The sequence below is a fragment of the Solanum pennellii genome, chromosome 11 (genome assembly GCF_001406875.1).
Source record: "Solanum pennellii chromosome 11, SPENNV200".
Lineage (NCBI taxonomy): Eukaryota > Viridiplantae > Streptophyta > Magnoliopsida > Solanales > Solanaceae > Solanum > Solanum pennellii.
The window spans coordinates 13,983,585-13,999,861 of NC_028647.1; the positions used below are offsets into that span (position 1 = coordinate 13,983,585).

The 16,277-nt window shown below is 32.7% G+C and overlaps 1 pseudogene; it reads right to left on the bottom strand.

Annotated features, from left to right (window-relative positions):
- Window positions 1-9,678: 9,678 nt before the first annotated feature.
- Window positions 9,679-11,278, bottom strand: LOC114074961 (annotated as a pseudogene).
- Window positions 11,279-16,277: the final 4,999 nt, after the last annotated feature.

Below are 16,277 nucleotides of genomic sequence, written 5' to 3' on the forward strand. Positions count from 1 at the left end.
TCACATATATTCTTCGCGAACTCCGCGCCACTCACACTGTTCCTACTCTCTATTGTGACAACAAATCAACCATCTGTGTGGCCAATAATTCCGTCCTACACACCAGAATGAAGCATGTTGATACCGATTGTCTCTTTGTTCGCGATGAAGTTCAGGCCGGCACCATGACTGTGCAGTATGTACCCACTGAAGAACAACCGGCTGATATTCTCACCAAGCCTCTCCTGAGCCGACAGCACGATTACCTCAGTTTCAAGCTTCCGTTCGCTTCCGCTCAGCTCAGCTTGAGGGGGGATAGTAACAGATAGTATTAAATAAATAGTATTAAATAATATTAGTATTTACTGTGTACTAATCCTAGTCCTATTAGGATTAGTACTCCTTAATCCTAGTCCTATTAGGATTAGTACTCCTTCCTATATCTCCTATATATATCTCCCATGTATTCTCTTATTAGGTTAACACTTCAATACAATCAATATTCCTTCAATATTGCTCTTATGTTTTTTACAGGTGGGACTACTCGTATCTATGTGCACATAAACTGTCACAAGCAATGACTTGACAACACATTTATACCGAAGTATTGATAAAACAAGTTTGTTGGATCTTCAAAGTAAGTTAGGAGTAATCGCTCCTTCATTCTCTAGCTTGAGGATGCTAGAAGGTAAGCGCCGAACATAAATGAATGTCAAATATGTGGTAGGACTCTAAGTATATTTAACTTAGGACTTAATAATTCTCTCCCTATATAAGGAGCATGTACTCAACAATTTTGATTATCAATACAATCCTTGATTTCTCTAGTCCTAGACGTGACAAATCTACAAATGGTATATATGTGGCCGTCATAATTTTTAACAGACCATGTGTCCTTGCGTTTGAGGCAACATTATTAGCATTAAAATTTGCCATATGGGGCCGATAAAGCACCAACCAAGCAAATTTTATGTTGAATGAACTGTAAAATGAATTCACAATCTATTTATAAAATAAGATAAACTTGATCTTAAATTTTTATCAAAAGTAGAACTTAACTATCGGAAATACACTTTTAAGATGTAATATTCTTTGGAGGAATCAGTTGGTTGAAGGTGCTAGTTGGGGGCCGAGGCCGATATGTGTTCCTTTATCCTCATCTCTTTCCTTCCAATCCTACTTTAGCTTGAGGTATTTAGTTCCTCATGGTTTACTCTTTTGGTGTCATGTGTCTTAGATATTCCTTTAATTTCCTCATTATGCATGATTTATGAAAAAATTAATTTTGAGTAAATGAGTTTACTTGATTGGTATGTATATGTTTATGTGCATTTGAGTATGAGTTGCATATACACTTTATGATATGATTCCTTGAACATGCTTTAGCTTGAAGTTGGTATTTCCTCCTCAAATATACGCATTTCTGTAATAGCGTTCTTGTTGGGCTATTTGATAAGGTTCATACCCTCCATATGATCTCTTGAATCTCATATGAAGACGAATGTTCCCAAAGGGAGATAATGTAACACCTCGGATTCAAAAATGGTAGTAACATCTTTTTTTAGGATCTAGTGCCAGTTTTGACGGAGTCACCTACAACCCCTGCATTGACACACAGATTGTAGGTTAGCGTTGTGGTTGGCCAGCCCAAGATCCCAAAATGTCAAGTTTCAGTACTTTTTCAACGGTTCACCAAGAGGAGCCGTCGTTTAATGTAGGAGTCGTAGGTAGGGTTCGTAGGTACCCACAGTTGTGGTCCACGGCCATCGATGGACCTACGAGCCGTAGGTGGGTCCGTGGTTGGGGCCCAGAGACATAGTCTCTTACCCCAAACGATGCCCAACCAGAACGTTAATGGTTTGACCAATGGATCGTTGGTCGGGCCGTCGATGAGTTTCCACAATTATTTTCTTAGGAGATTTTGAGTCTTTTCCTAATTATTATAGCCTAATACTATGTCGTTTTACCCTTTATCTAAATTTCTATGTAAGTGTTTTTGACCCAATTTTTTTCAAATGAAATCATTCTCTCAAATTTCAAGAAGAAGAACAAGTCTTCATCTCCAAAATATTTCTCTCTAGAAAGCTTGAAGAGGAAAGAGTCAACCCAGGGTTTCAAGTCAAAACTTCAATTCCACCATTGAAGGAAAACTTTTGTCATTAAATTATTTAAGTCTTTATCCATAGAGCATGATTTAACATATTTTATACATGACTTTCATATTTAGTGCATCTTTGTACTAACACATACTCTTGCCTATATTTCTTATCAAAATGTAGGGTCCCACGCTCCAGGTTCGAACTTCCGTGGCTAGGGATCTTTAGTAGAGACTTCAAGATTGGTGAATCTTCATCTTTCAATGAACGAGATTTTATTCATTTTTTCTTTACCTTTCAGTTTCAAACTTGATGTATGGGATACATCCCAAGTACCTATCATGTACTAGATAACCTTGATATTGGGAAAATACTACAATATTGATATTAGATTGGAATTATAAATTAGTAATAACTTATCAAAAACACTGTGTCCTGGTAAGCCACTGTCTTGAAAGCGATTTCGGCTTGACTCTGGTGCAAATTGTTGCAGTCGGTCGCTCCCCAAGGTTCCATAGTTACCCTCAAACACGTGCACTCGCGGCTGAGAGTTTCGAGGTTGCTCAAAACCAATTGCCCAAAAAATATTCTAATTATAAGAAAGAGGAAAATGTTTTTCCCTTCTTTTTATTTACGTTGGTAGTGTTATTTTATGCTCACTCAAAATGCATCTTTATATAGGAGTTGCAAATATGAATTTCAAAGAGAAGAGGTGAATTCTTAAGAAACATATGTGAAATCTTAATGACATTAAAAGTCATTACATCACACTTTAATAAAATTGTAATTTGGAACGGATAGGTAATCTATCCATTTTGTGACATAATATTTTATATGCTTTGCATTACTCTTATTAATATTGTAAAAAAAATTAATATTACAATCCCCCACTAATGTAAAGATAAAGAGTAAGAACAAATTTTGGGCAAAAGGAAGGAACATGTACTTAAGTGTTAATATCTTTCGATTTGAATTAGCACATAGTGAAATGGGAACATGAATTTAAGTGTCAATATCTTTCAATTTGAATTATCACATAGTGAAATGGGGCAACAACTCAATATCCACAAAGCGAAATATTCTTGAAATAAATGGATATAGATTGAGACCCCCATAACACATACTATATCCTTAAATTTTAAGCAACCTCCGCGATACAAACAAAGTGTTTTTATGGTCATGCACACCACTTGGATCTTATGAGTGCTCTAGAAAGACGACTCAAGTCTTTCATAAAAGACGACGACACCTTTACACTCAGGTAGGTGGTTCTATCAAGTTTATCTCAAATAGACTACCTTAAGGCTATAGAATCATTAAGAGCAAAATAAGTTCAACCTTATAAAACACTATCTCACACCATAGGTATATAATATGTGGTGTATATTAAGACCTAACAAGTCCACCACATTACCTCAATCAATGGGCTTTAGCCCCATCCCTCTCAACGTTTCAAGGATTATTTTTCATAGGATTCACCAAATTTCTTTCGAACCTTACATATTTCAAGGAAATACACCCAATTTCAACAACTGTTTAACTGCACCATGTCTCATGCGAATGTCTCTTTTTTCCATTGTACACACAATTTTTTGCAAGTCCAATTGGTGCCTGTGAGTCACATGAAGAGAGACCGGTGAAGCTTGTCTTCCCCACAATGGCATATCCACCAAAATATTTCTCAGTCACTCAGCTTCTTGCCTTGCCAACTCGAGAGCAATGAATTCAGATTCCATGGTAGAATGTGCTATACAAGTCTGTTTGGAAGACTTCTACGAAATAACACCTGCACCCAAAGTAAACACATAACCACTGTTGGAGCTAACTTTATCATTGTCAATTATCCAATTGCATCACAAAAACCTTCTAAAACAGCAAGAAAATTGTTAAAATGCAAACAATAATTCATAGTATCTCTCAAATACCTTAGCAATCAATGAAGAGCATTCCAATGTTCACTGCTGGATTATTCATATATCTACTCAATCTACTAACATCATAAGCTATATCAGGCCGAGTATAGTTCACGAGAAACATTATGCTCCCAGTTATTTTAGCATATTCAATTTGAGAAACACTAGATTCTTTATTCTTCTTCAAGTGTATGTTAGGATCATAGGGAGTTCTCACTAGAACTACAAAGCAATCAAACTTTTTCAACATTTTTGAATGTAATGAGACTGACACAAAGAGAAACCCTTAGCAGTTCTTTTGATTTTAACTCCCAAAATTACATATGCTTCACCAAGGTCTTTCATTTCAAATTTAGAAGACAAAAAGTTCTTGGTCTCATTAATAACATTCACTTAGGATCAAATATTAATATGTCATCTACATATAAACATATAATGACACAATCTGGACCTGACATCTTAGAATAAAAACATGTATCAGATGAATTTACAGCAAAGTCATTATCCACTAATGTGATATTAAATTTTTCATACCATTGCTTAGGTGCTTGTTTTAGTCCATACAAGGACTTTCTCAGTTTGAATATTTTATCCTCTTGTCCTGAAATCACAAAACCCATAGGTTTAGTCATATAGATCTCTTCCTCTAAATCTCCATTTAGAAATGTTGTTTTGACATCCGTTTGATGTATCACTAAGTCATCTATAGCGGCTAAAACAATAAGAGTTCTAATGGTTGCTATTTTAGTCATATGAGAATAAGTATCAAAGTAATCAACACCTTTCTTTAGGTTGAAACCCCTAATCACAAGTCTAGCCTTGTATTTTTCAATTGTACCATCAAGTCTCAATATCTTCTTAAATATCCACTTGCTACTTATAGGCTTACAACCTTTAGGTAAATCATATAAGTCCCAAGTGTGATTAGAATCTATAAGTCTAATTCAATTTCAATAAACTCTTTCCAAAATATGACATCTATTGATCTCATTGATTCATCATAAGTCTTAGGGTCTTTCTCTATTAAATAGATATACACAAATTCGTCATTTAAAATATAAATATCAAAATTATCAGTTAAGAAAGTAGTGATTAAATTAGGACCAAAACTGATCTCAATTCTACGTCTTTTACTCCTTCTGAGTTCATTTTCATGCTCATTAGAAATAACAGTAGAAGAAGGATAAGATGAGAATTGTTTGAAATAGACGCAGAAGCATTATTTTGCACATTACACGACACATTATGTTTCAAAGCAAAAATATGCTAAAAAACTTTGCATTTCTAGATTCACAAATAGAATGGTCACTTAGAGACATAAATCTATAGCAACACTATTTTGAGCATAACCAATAAAGACAGTGTCATAAGTCTTAGATTCAACATTTACTCGTTTAAGATCAGGTAGACCAACCTTAGACAAACACCCCCACACTTTCAGAAATTTCAGGTTAGGAGCAAACCCTTTCAATAATTCATATGAGGTCTTGTCTAACTTCTTATACGGGACTCTATTAAGAATATAAAATTCAGACTAGATTGCTTCTCCCCACATATTTTCAGATAAATCAGAGCTTAAAAGCATAGAGTTCATCATTTCTTTAAGGGTTCTATTTTTCGTTCGGCTATACTATTTTGTTGGGGATTATAGGGAGAACTAACCTCATGTATAATACCATTTTTCTCAAAAAAATATTCTAAAGTATTAGTACTATATTCACCGCCCCTATCAGATCTAAATCTCTTGATTTTCCTATCTAATTGATTTCCAATTCTGCTTTGAATTTCAACAACATGTTTTCAGCCTCATCTTTTGACTTAAGAAGGTATACCTTAGTGTATCTAAAAAAGTCATCAAAAAAAATGTAATATTTTTTCCACCTTTGTTAACAGTATTCTTGAAATCTGCTAAATCTGAATGTATTAGTTCAAGTAATTCGGTCTTTCTACTAATAACAAATTTGAAAGGTTTCATAGCATGCTTTGCTTCTACACACAGAGGAATTTTTTTTAAAAATCATCAGTTTTATGATAGGAATTAATTTCATTTTTCAAAGACTTTCAATAGAAGCAATTTTAGCATCACTTAGTCTACCATGCCACAAATTAATAAACTCAATAATATAAGCAGAATTTGAAATACTTGCAATATTGACAATCTCTTAAACAATGTTCAATACAAATAATCCTCCACTAAGATATCCCTTCCCAACAAAGTCTCCTCCGCGAGAAATAATTATTTTATCAGCTTCAAAAACAAGTTTAAAGCCTACTTTGTTGAAAAGTACTCCGGAAATTAAGTTTCTACAGAGGGAGGGAACATACAAAACATTGTTCAAGGATAATGTCTTTCCATACGTTAATTTCCCATTACTACAGCAATAGTGTAGTTACCCATATATATACTCTCATTCAGTAAACTCTTCAAAATCATGGAATAACTCTTTATTGGCACAGAAATGCCTTGAGGCGCTGTGTCTAGCACCTAGTCAATTTTGTTGCCACCAGATTTGCCTCAACGACTACAACAACAATCATTTCATTACCCTCAGCAAGATTGGCTTGGATATCACTTTGTCCGTCCTACTTTGAGTCTTGCCCTTTTCTTTGATAGCACCTAGCAGCTCTGTGACCAATTTTTCCACAAACAAAATAAGAGCCCTTAAATTTTTGAATTTGACTCTCCGACTTGTGGAATTGATTTTTCTTCTTCATAAGTTCCTTTTTTGAGACGTTCTTCTGTTTACCTTTGAACCTGTCTTTCACAATAGTACCAGAAGATTCAACAAGATTAGCTTTAGAAGAATTAAGATAAAGTTCTTTCATCTTATCTTTAAGATGGTTCGCCTCTTTAGTCCTCATGTGACTAATAAGTTCTGGAGAGTTAAATTCTTTTTCTTATGTTTTAATTGATTTCTATAATCACTCCAAGATGGTGGAAATTTTTCAAGACCTGAAATATCTCATACATCTTCATGTCCTCGTTGAGAACATCAGCTGTCATGTTCTCATATTCATGAACTTGTTCCATTATTGACTTATTATCAACCATTTGAAATTTAATCCATTGTCCGACAACATATCTTTTCATTCGTGCATCATCAACACCATATTTCTTTTTCAAACTATCCCATATTTCTTTAGCAGATTTATAGGTAACAAATAAATCAAATAAATGATTAGTCATGTGATTTAACAAATGCTCTCTCGCAATTTTGTTATCCTTTTCAAACTTCTTTTTAACAACATCATCAACAGTTATATCATTGCTAGAAGTAGTAATAGTATTAAAACCATTCATAGAAGGTTCTTAAAAAACATAATCAACTTCTAATTGTTCAAAGAAAATTAAAAGTTTTTGTGACCATCATTTAAAATTATTTCCATCTAAGTTTTGACAAATCAGAAAAAGTTTTGTTCAAAGAAATAGCCATGTATCAATATTGTATGTTAGGAATTTGCTTTCAAATTGTTGAGAAAATACTACAATATTGATATTAGATTGGAATTATAAATTAGTAAATAATTTATCACAAACACTGTGTCGTGGCAAACCACTGCCTTGAAAGGGATTTTGGCTCGACTCTAGTGCAAATCGCTGCAGTCGGTTGCTCCCCATGGTTCCACAGGTACTCTCAAACACGTGCACTCGTGGCTGAGAGTTTGGAGGTTGCTCAAAACCAATTGTCCAAAAAATATTCTAAGGATAAGAAGGAGGAAAATGTTTTTTTCATCTTTTTATTTATGTTGGTAGTGTTGTTCTATGCTCACTCAAAATACATCTTTATATAAGAGTTGCAAATAGGAGTTTCAAAGAGAAGAAGTGAATTCTTAAGAAACATATATGATCTTAATGGCGTTAAAAGTCATTACATCACACTTTAATAAAATTCTAATTTGGAATGGATAGGTAATCTATTCTTTTTGTAACGTAATATTTATATACTTTGCATTACTCTTAATTAATATTGTAAAATTAATATTACATTTGAGACATTGTTAGATTTCCTTCGTTTTATACAAATATTTGCTTGAAATTGTTTTTTAAATCTCTTAAATTTCTATAATCTTAGATGAAGAATGCTCAGTGGCATGTATGAGGCCTTTCAGAGTCTCATAGACCATGTTACACCTAAGAGCTATCTTGGGTCTTCTCAATAATAAATTACATATATACACATCTTTTCTTTCCATAATTTTTATTAGGCCAAATATATATGCAGATCTCTAAAGTTGATCGGTTTTTTCCCCAGGTACCTCAACTAACCCAGATTTCTATTGAATCCTTGAACCTCCAACAATTTGATCCTTTTAAATATTCTTGGCTTATGTGGAGCCAAGCGTGATCTCACGTCCTTTAAGCGCGTGTAGACGCTTTAAAAGCGCTGATGTGGATCTTGAACCATCCACCAACGGTCTTCTTCCCCCTTTTAACCCTAATTTCTCCCATTCTTCTCTTATTTCTCCTCTTTTATTTCTCCTCTTTAGCTTATTTTATTATATATAATTTTCATTGATTTCTTCTTAATCATCAAGTTTCAATGTTGAATATATCTTGTTCATCGATTTCTTCTTCTTCAACTACGAATGTGCTATGTTAATGTGGGAACGTTGTGGAAATGAAGACCTCATGGATGCAATCCAATCCTAGATGTAGGTTCCTTTGTTGCAAAACTTCAAAGGTAATTCATATTCATTTTTTTGTCCAATATAGTAAAGAATCACCTTATTTGTAATTCAACTTTTTCTTTAATTTTGTAGGCACGAGGTGGATGTGGATATTTACGATGATATGATGATGAAATGCCGGCTCAAGCTAAAAGGGTGATATGGAGTTTGTTGAAAAGAGTCAAACATCTGAATTGAAGAGGAATCGATCAAGAAAAGTATGGATGATATGTCATTGTCGTAGGGGTGATATTGGCTACTTAGATTTGTGTAACAATTGATTTTAGTTGATTCATTTGTTTTCTACTAGATTCCTTTATCAAAATATGTATGGTAGATTGTAGTGTTCATTATGAGGGCAATTTTGATCGGCCAAATCAATTGTAAATGCCTTGTGTTTTTATTGTAATGATTTAATTGAAGAAATGAAGATAATTTGTGCGTTAAAAGCAGTAAAAATTGATCATTCATACAATTAATTTGCTCTAGTGAGCTCCAATCAAGCATAAGTTAATGTACTTAAAAACACCAAAAGACATTTCAAAGCAGTCAATACAAGTTTTTGCTACTGATTACACAACCAAAAAGTGACGTTTCAAAGCAGTCAATACAAGTTTCTGCTGCTGATTACACAACCAAAAAGTAACTTTTCTACAAAAATTAGGCATTCTTTTATGCACTAGATGTTTCACGTTTGTTTTTTCTTGACTGAGTGATTCGTTGCAACTGTGAACCTGTGACAGCATCTCCACCATTCCACTTGAGTCCTAGAGGCTTATAACCAATATCAATATTTGTTGGAGATGCATCCTTATAAACTCTCGGATTGATAGCTCTTTCTCCTGAAGTACCAGCCTGCATAGAAATGTCTTAAAATGAGACTTTATATAGTAGAGTAAGAAATGAACAAAATTATGTATACANTATGTATATACTTACATTAAAGGTTTGACTACCACTTGCATTTGTATAGATGCCAAATCCTATAGTCTTGGTCNAATTAAAGTTTTTACTACCACTTGCATTTGTATAGATGCCAAATTCTATAGTCTTAGTCCTCTTTTGTCAACCTGTTAATATTGAAGCTTCCACAACCTTTGGTTGATCAGGTTGCTGACTTTATACACCTCCAATGTCTCTACCAGTGCCTCTTCCAGTTTCTCTGCCAGTACCTCTACCAGTGCCTCTTCCAGTTCCTCTGCCAGTGCCTCTACCAGTGCCTCTTCCAGTTCCTCTGCCAGTGCCTCTGTATATGCCTCTGCTTTTAGCAAGTTGTTGCTCTCTTCTAACATTAATCAAAACACATAGAACTGCCTTGATGATTGAATACTGGTGGTTGACTTGAGCTTGATGGTCTACTAAAAAGTGGTGGCTGGCTTGACATTGATGGTTGGCTAAACACTGGTGGCTGACTTGAGCTTGATGGTCTACTAAAAAGTGGTGGCTGGTTTGAGCTTGATTGTTGGCTAAACAATGGTGGCTGGTTTGAGCTTGGTTGACAGTTTGGATAGCCTCCAGGTTGTCCCATCCCAGCCTATTAATACAGTAATAATAATTGATTATTGTAAATAATTGAAGCTTATTGTAGATGTATTAGAAGAGAATAGTAATTTACCAATGTTGGACAAGCTTTTTTGTTGTGGCCTACTTGATGACACAGGGAGCAGGTCATTTTTACTTCTCTTTTGGACAACTTTCCATACTTTTTCCTAGGCCCATTCTTTGCCTTTCTTCTGCACTTTGGTGGCCTACCAGGCATGACTTTTGGTTCAGGATGTTCAATCACTACACCACTAGTGTGAGGCCACATTTTCATGTTTGGTATTGACTGTAAAAAAATGGTTATAAGCCTTCAAAAAAAGTCTCTTTCCTATACCAATGTACCACTTTATGTTCATGTTCCATGCCTTTTTGCTGATATGCAAACACAACATATTGACATGGTATGCCCCTCAATTGCCGTGTTCTACATGTACGTGTCTTCTTCCTTAAATCAACAATATGCCTGTACTGATCATCTAAGATTTCATACCCAATGTCACCATAGAATCTAACTTCACAAAATCTAGCAAGATCTTTGTTCTCTTCAAGTACTAGTCTAGCCATAGGAGAGACATCTGAGATCCAAGTTTCAGCAAGTTGTCTCATTGCAATATTTCTGTCCATTATCTTGTGCCTGATCTCCTCTAACATAGTTATGATAGTCTCATGTCTAGCAGCTAGTATCCAAGAATTAAAAGTTCACACATATTATTTTCAACAATGTCACACTTAGAATGCTCTTTAAAATATGTTTTGCACCAAGTAGTTTTTTCATAATGCAACAAGTCCTCACAAATTTTATTACCTAATTTGTTGAGTTTATCCATCTCATCTTCAAATTTCACTTCAAAACTTGACTTAGCACATATCCTGAACTGTTTCCTTCTTTCTTCAACACTCCATAATTGATGTCAGTTGGACCTAATATGTCTAGCACACCTTCTCTGCTCATTATCTGGTAGCAACTCACATAAAGCTAGTAAAAGGTCCTATGTAAACAGTTATATCATAAACATTAAAAAGTATTAGCAACACAAGCAAATAAAAAATAAAAGATCAAGCTATAATACAAAAATCATCTAACCTTCTGCATATCTGACGTAACAGTCAGTTCATGTCCTGTGCCAAAGTTCGGATCTTCTATCAAGTACTTGAGAAAAAAACTCCAACAATGTTTTGTCTCTGTGTCAACAACAGCCTATGCGATTAGAAACATCTGTTGATTTCCATTTCTACCAACAGGAACCAACAATTCTCCCTTGCAAGAACCCTTTAGAAAGCATCCATCAAAACGAATAATTTTTCTACATCCTTCCAACCAACTCCTCTTCAATGCATCAAAGCAAACATAGAAGTAAACAAACAAAATTTTTCCTAGCTGAGACTCTCTATCTGTCCTCACTCAACAGGAAGTACCAGGATTAGTATGTTTAATCATGTCTTCATAATCACACAATCTTGAAAATTTCATCTTTTAATCACCTAAGAACTCCTTGATAATCCTTTTTTTTGCCCTATGACAAACAGTTCTTCCAACATACAATCCAAATTTTTTCTCACCATTTCCTGAAATTTCTCATAGTCTTATATATGGTTGACAGGTAATTTCATCCTTGAACTTTTCTGCAACAAACTTAGATGTACACAACTTGTTCTTGGTTGATTAATGACATACATGCACAGAATAATAATTTTTGATAATAAAATCACTAGAATCCTTATTTATACTAGCAAACAACAACCATTTACATTTCTTGTCCTCACATTTAACTCTAACTCTTTTTTTGTCATTAGGCTTCAACTTTAACCTAACTTTATATTCACAAGAATAGTCTGCAACAACTTTTCTAAATTGTTCAGCACTTTCAAATACCATACCAAGCTCAAAAATTGCTAGAACACAATTAGGATCAAATCTTACCTTTTTTACTTTTTCTTCTTCTTGGTAAATCAACACCCTTCACAAATTCTGAATACAATTCATCCCTGCTGTCTTCACTGTCCAATTCTGAGCTATCTATATATTGCTCATCACCCCCTAGTCTTCCAGTGTATTTAGCAGTCTTATTCCTTCCTATGTCTTCAAAGTCTCTATCAATACTAGTTGTTCCAAGCTTTATTTCCTCAGTTTGAGTAGATTTTTTCTTTTTCACTTTGTTTCTCCTTTCATTTCTAAGAGATCTCAATTCTTCATCAACCTCAGTGTCATCCACATCAGGAATAACATTCTGTTGAGAGTCATCACTCTTTCTTCATTTGATTCAGTCCATTCCTCTTCTAGATCTGATATACCCCTAGCTCAACTTCCACATTAACATTTTCAGATTCAACCTCATGATTCAATCCTTCACTTGCAGTCACATTTATATCTTTTAAGTTTTCTTCAACTACAGACCCACAAAGCAAACCAGTTGTGACCACTTCTACATCATCCATCACATGTTTCACATAACGTCTAAAAAGTCACCATCCTTTGTTCTTTGATAAGATATACTAAAGTGAAATCAGTGTCCACCTCAATAAAGCCATTTTTTGTGGGGTCTTTAACATAGAACCCACCAACAGTAATATACCCCAATTTTTTAGTGTAAAAAAGTAACTCGATTATTGAAAAGTGGTCCTTGTCGATATTAACATATTCCACCTCGTTTTCCCTTTTATAAGTAGTTCCATTTTTGTTCTGAATAAACTTACCACCATGATGAAAACGAGTTATAATAATGGCGTCCATAAGATTTCCTGAAATAAGGCCCTAAAATTTTCTGACACGTTATGAACAATAAAGACCAAAAAACCCTAACTTTATCCAGATATTAAAAACAACAACCACAATGATACTAAAACCCAGTATATATCAATAAAAAAACACAGGCCAAACCTAGATATTAACAACACACCACCACTACAACAATAAAAATTACATAGAGATTAGGGAATGAACTTACCTCACACTCGTCAACTCGAAAATTGTGATTGAACTCCAAAAGCGTCTGCAATCTTCGATGATTCCTTCAACAAAAAATTCAAAATTACTTTAAAATCTAAGAATTTCAGCTGTAAAAGTCATTGAAAGAGAGGGATTCTTAGGGTTTTCTCGTCTACAATCGGGTTAGAAGTGTTTTGGGGGGGAATTCATTTTTAGGTTTGAGGATTTAATATGTGGCCTGATGTGTAATTGGGTTGAAGTATATTGGTCGAAATTTTTCATGTGGGGAAGGTTCATCTCACGCGTTCAATTACAAAAAATAATATGCTAAAATTTGGCTCCATATCAGCAAAGAATATTTAAAAGGATCAAATTATTGGGGGTTCAATGATTCAATAGGAATCTGGGTTAGTTGAGGTACCTGCGTATGTATTTGGTCTTCTCATTATTCCCTACTAGTTTTAAATTTTTCCAAAATCTCATATCTTACTCGCTAACCCCCAAAGATACATAAATCATATCTCTCAAAACCAATGTTTATTTCTTCCTTATTTCACTCCACAAATCTCTCTCTATTTTAAGTTACACAATCTTAAAAGTGATTTTCTCATTTAAGTTTAAAATATGATATTTTACTATTTGATATATACTATTGAATTACCGAATTAAAAATAAAAACTTAGTATTTGATGAAATTTAATTTAACCTCAAAAAGATGAATTATCACTATTTTTTTTAAAGATATAAAAACAAAATATATATGTTACCAAAAAAATATATACTAACTCACTAATACATATCTTAGATTAGAAACATAACTACGTGGAATAAATAATTATGTGATGATGATAAACTTTTACAATGTAAATTAGAAAAAAATAATTGTAGTAGTTTTTATTTAGTAATAATTAGTATAATATTTGTAAATTTTTCATAGTTAGTTAATTATATTGTCGTTGAAAATTTTTCTTGAAAAATATATATATTTTAATGTTTCTAAATTGAAAAACGTTCAAAAAAGGAAGAAAAAAGTTGGATCTGCCATAGCATGACCATCACTATCAAAGATACAGATTTTTAATGTATCTCATTTGTGTTCATATTTAAGGTATTGATACATAACTCTAATGTTGTTTAATCTTTGATTAGTGTTTATCACGTTCAATATAAGTATATTAGATACATAAACTTTGTGTTATTTATCACACACACCAAATAGAGGCTATTTTGGAAAAATACATGTATATTATATTTTTTTAAATTTTAAAATATCGTATTTCTCAAACAAAATAAGATACATAAATATAATGTATCGTACACTATTTTTTAAGTTATGATACGTAAATTCAAAATTATACTAAATGTATCTGATACATAACAATTAGCAATTAATAATGTCTATCTCAAACAATTACTATAATATATTTTTTTAAAACTTTAAAATGTAGTATTTCTCAAACAAAATTAGAGACATAAATAATAATGTGATACGTAAATTCAAATTTATACTAATTGTGTCTGATATATAACAATTAACAAACAATAATGTATCGATCTCAAACTTAAAATTTTATGGGCAACACTTACTTATTTGATGTATCTAGTAGAAATACATCATTTATCAATTTAAATCGAAAGGATCTTCATGATCTCAAACAAAATAAGATACATAAATAATAATGTATCATGCACTAATTTTTTAGTTAAGACACGTAAATTTGAATTTATACTAAATGTATCTGATATATAACAATTATCGAATAATAATGTATCGATCTCAAGCCTAAAATCTTTTAGATGACACTTTATTATTTAGTGTACCTAGTAGAAATACAACACTTATCAATTTAAATTGAAAGGATCTTCATGATGTATCTTCTAAAAAATTTTGATGATTGTTAATCAAAATTGAAAGAAACTTCAATGATCTAGGAGAATAATTTTGAAATTCAAAATTTTCAACAATTTTGAATCAAAACGGAAATGATCTTCAATGAATTGGAGAAGAATTTTGAGTCTCAAAATTTTCGACAATCTTGAATCAAAATCGAAAGATATTCGATGAACTTGAAGATTCACAAAAGAAATTGTTTGTCCAACAACAATTCCATACAATTCTTCATAACTCACACCGCTTTTCAAAATTTTGACAAATTTTTTATGAAATAGAGAACAATGAACAAGAAGAAGAAATTTTTTATTTTTTTGGTTTGTTACACTAGGATTTTGAATTCTTGATAATAATTTTGAATGGAATAACGTAACTTATGAGATCTTAATTTAATTTTCAGCTTTCTCCACCTTAATTAGTGCAACAAATGGATACTTTGATATTTTAAATTGATTTTACAGCTTTTTTTACTTAATAAGTGCAATGGATTGATATATAAAATCTCAACAATAATGTATCAGTATCCTTAATTATGTATCTGAAATGCCTAAAAAACATGGGATTTATGTAATTATAAAAGTATAGGGATAGAAGGTAATTAAGATTTTACACTATGATATTTATGAAACTTATACATAATTTATTCTAATATAACTAATCTCAACATAACTCGTATTAAAAACAAATGACCCTAATAAGTAATAACCATATGATCAAATAAAATAACCCCCAAAGTTTCACCCTTGTGTATTTTATCTCCTTTTTTATGGGGGGAAAAGGGTCAAAAATATCCCTCAACTTTGGTTTATTATTTGATTTATTCTCGTCGTTAAAATGAATTAAATTTATCCCTCCTGTTATTAATTTCACCAAAATTTACCCTTCATTTGCCAGAATCCCCAAAATTGACCAAATTGATCCATTTTTTTTTTAAAAAAAAGCCCTATTTCCTATTTTAACCTGATGACCCGACCCCATTTAGAATAATCCGCTTAACCCTATTTTATCTATTCTCCCAAAAATTTTTTACCCATTTTCTCTCTTTTTCTCCATCAGAAGCTAAAATCTTCCTTAAATATAAAAGTAAGACAACAAATATTAGAAAATAGAGAGTCAAAAATTTAGAAGAGCAATTGAGCTAAATGTTTAGTGAACATGAAGTTTTTATCTTAAAAATTAGATTTTTTTTAACACACAATCAACACACTAATACATATTCTTTACATGGTGTGGAACTTTCATTTTCCTTCAGTTCCTTGACC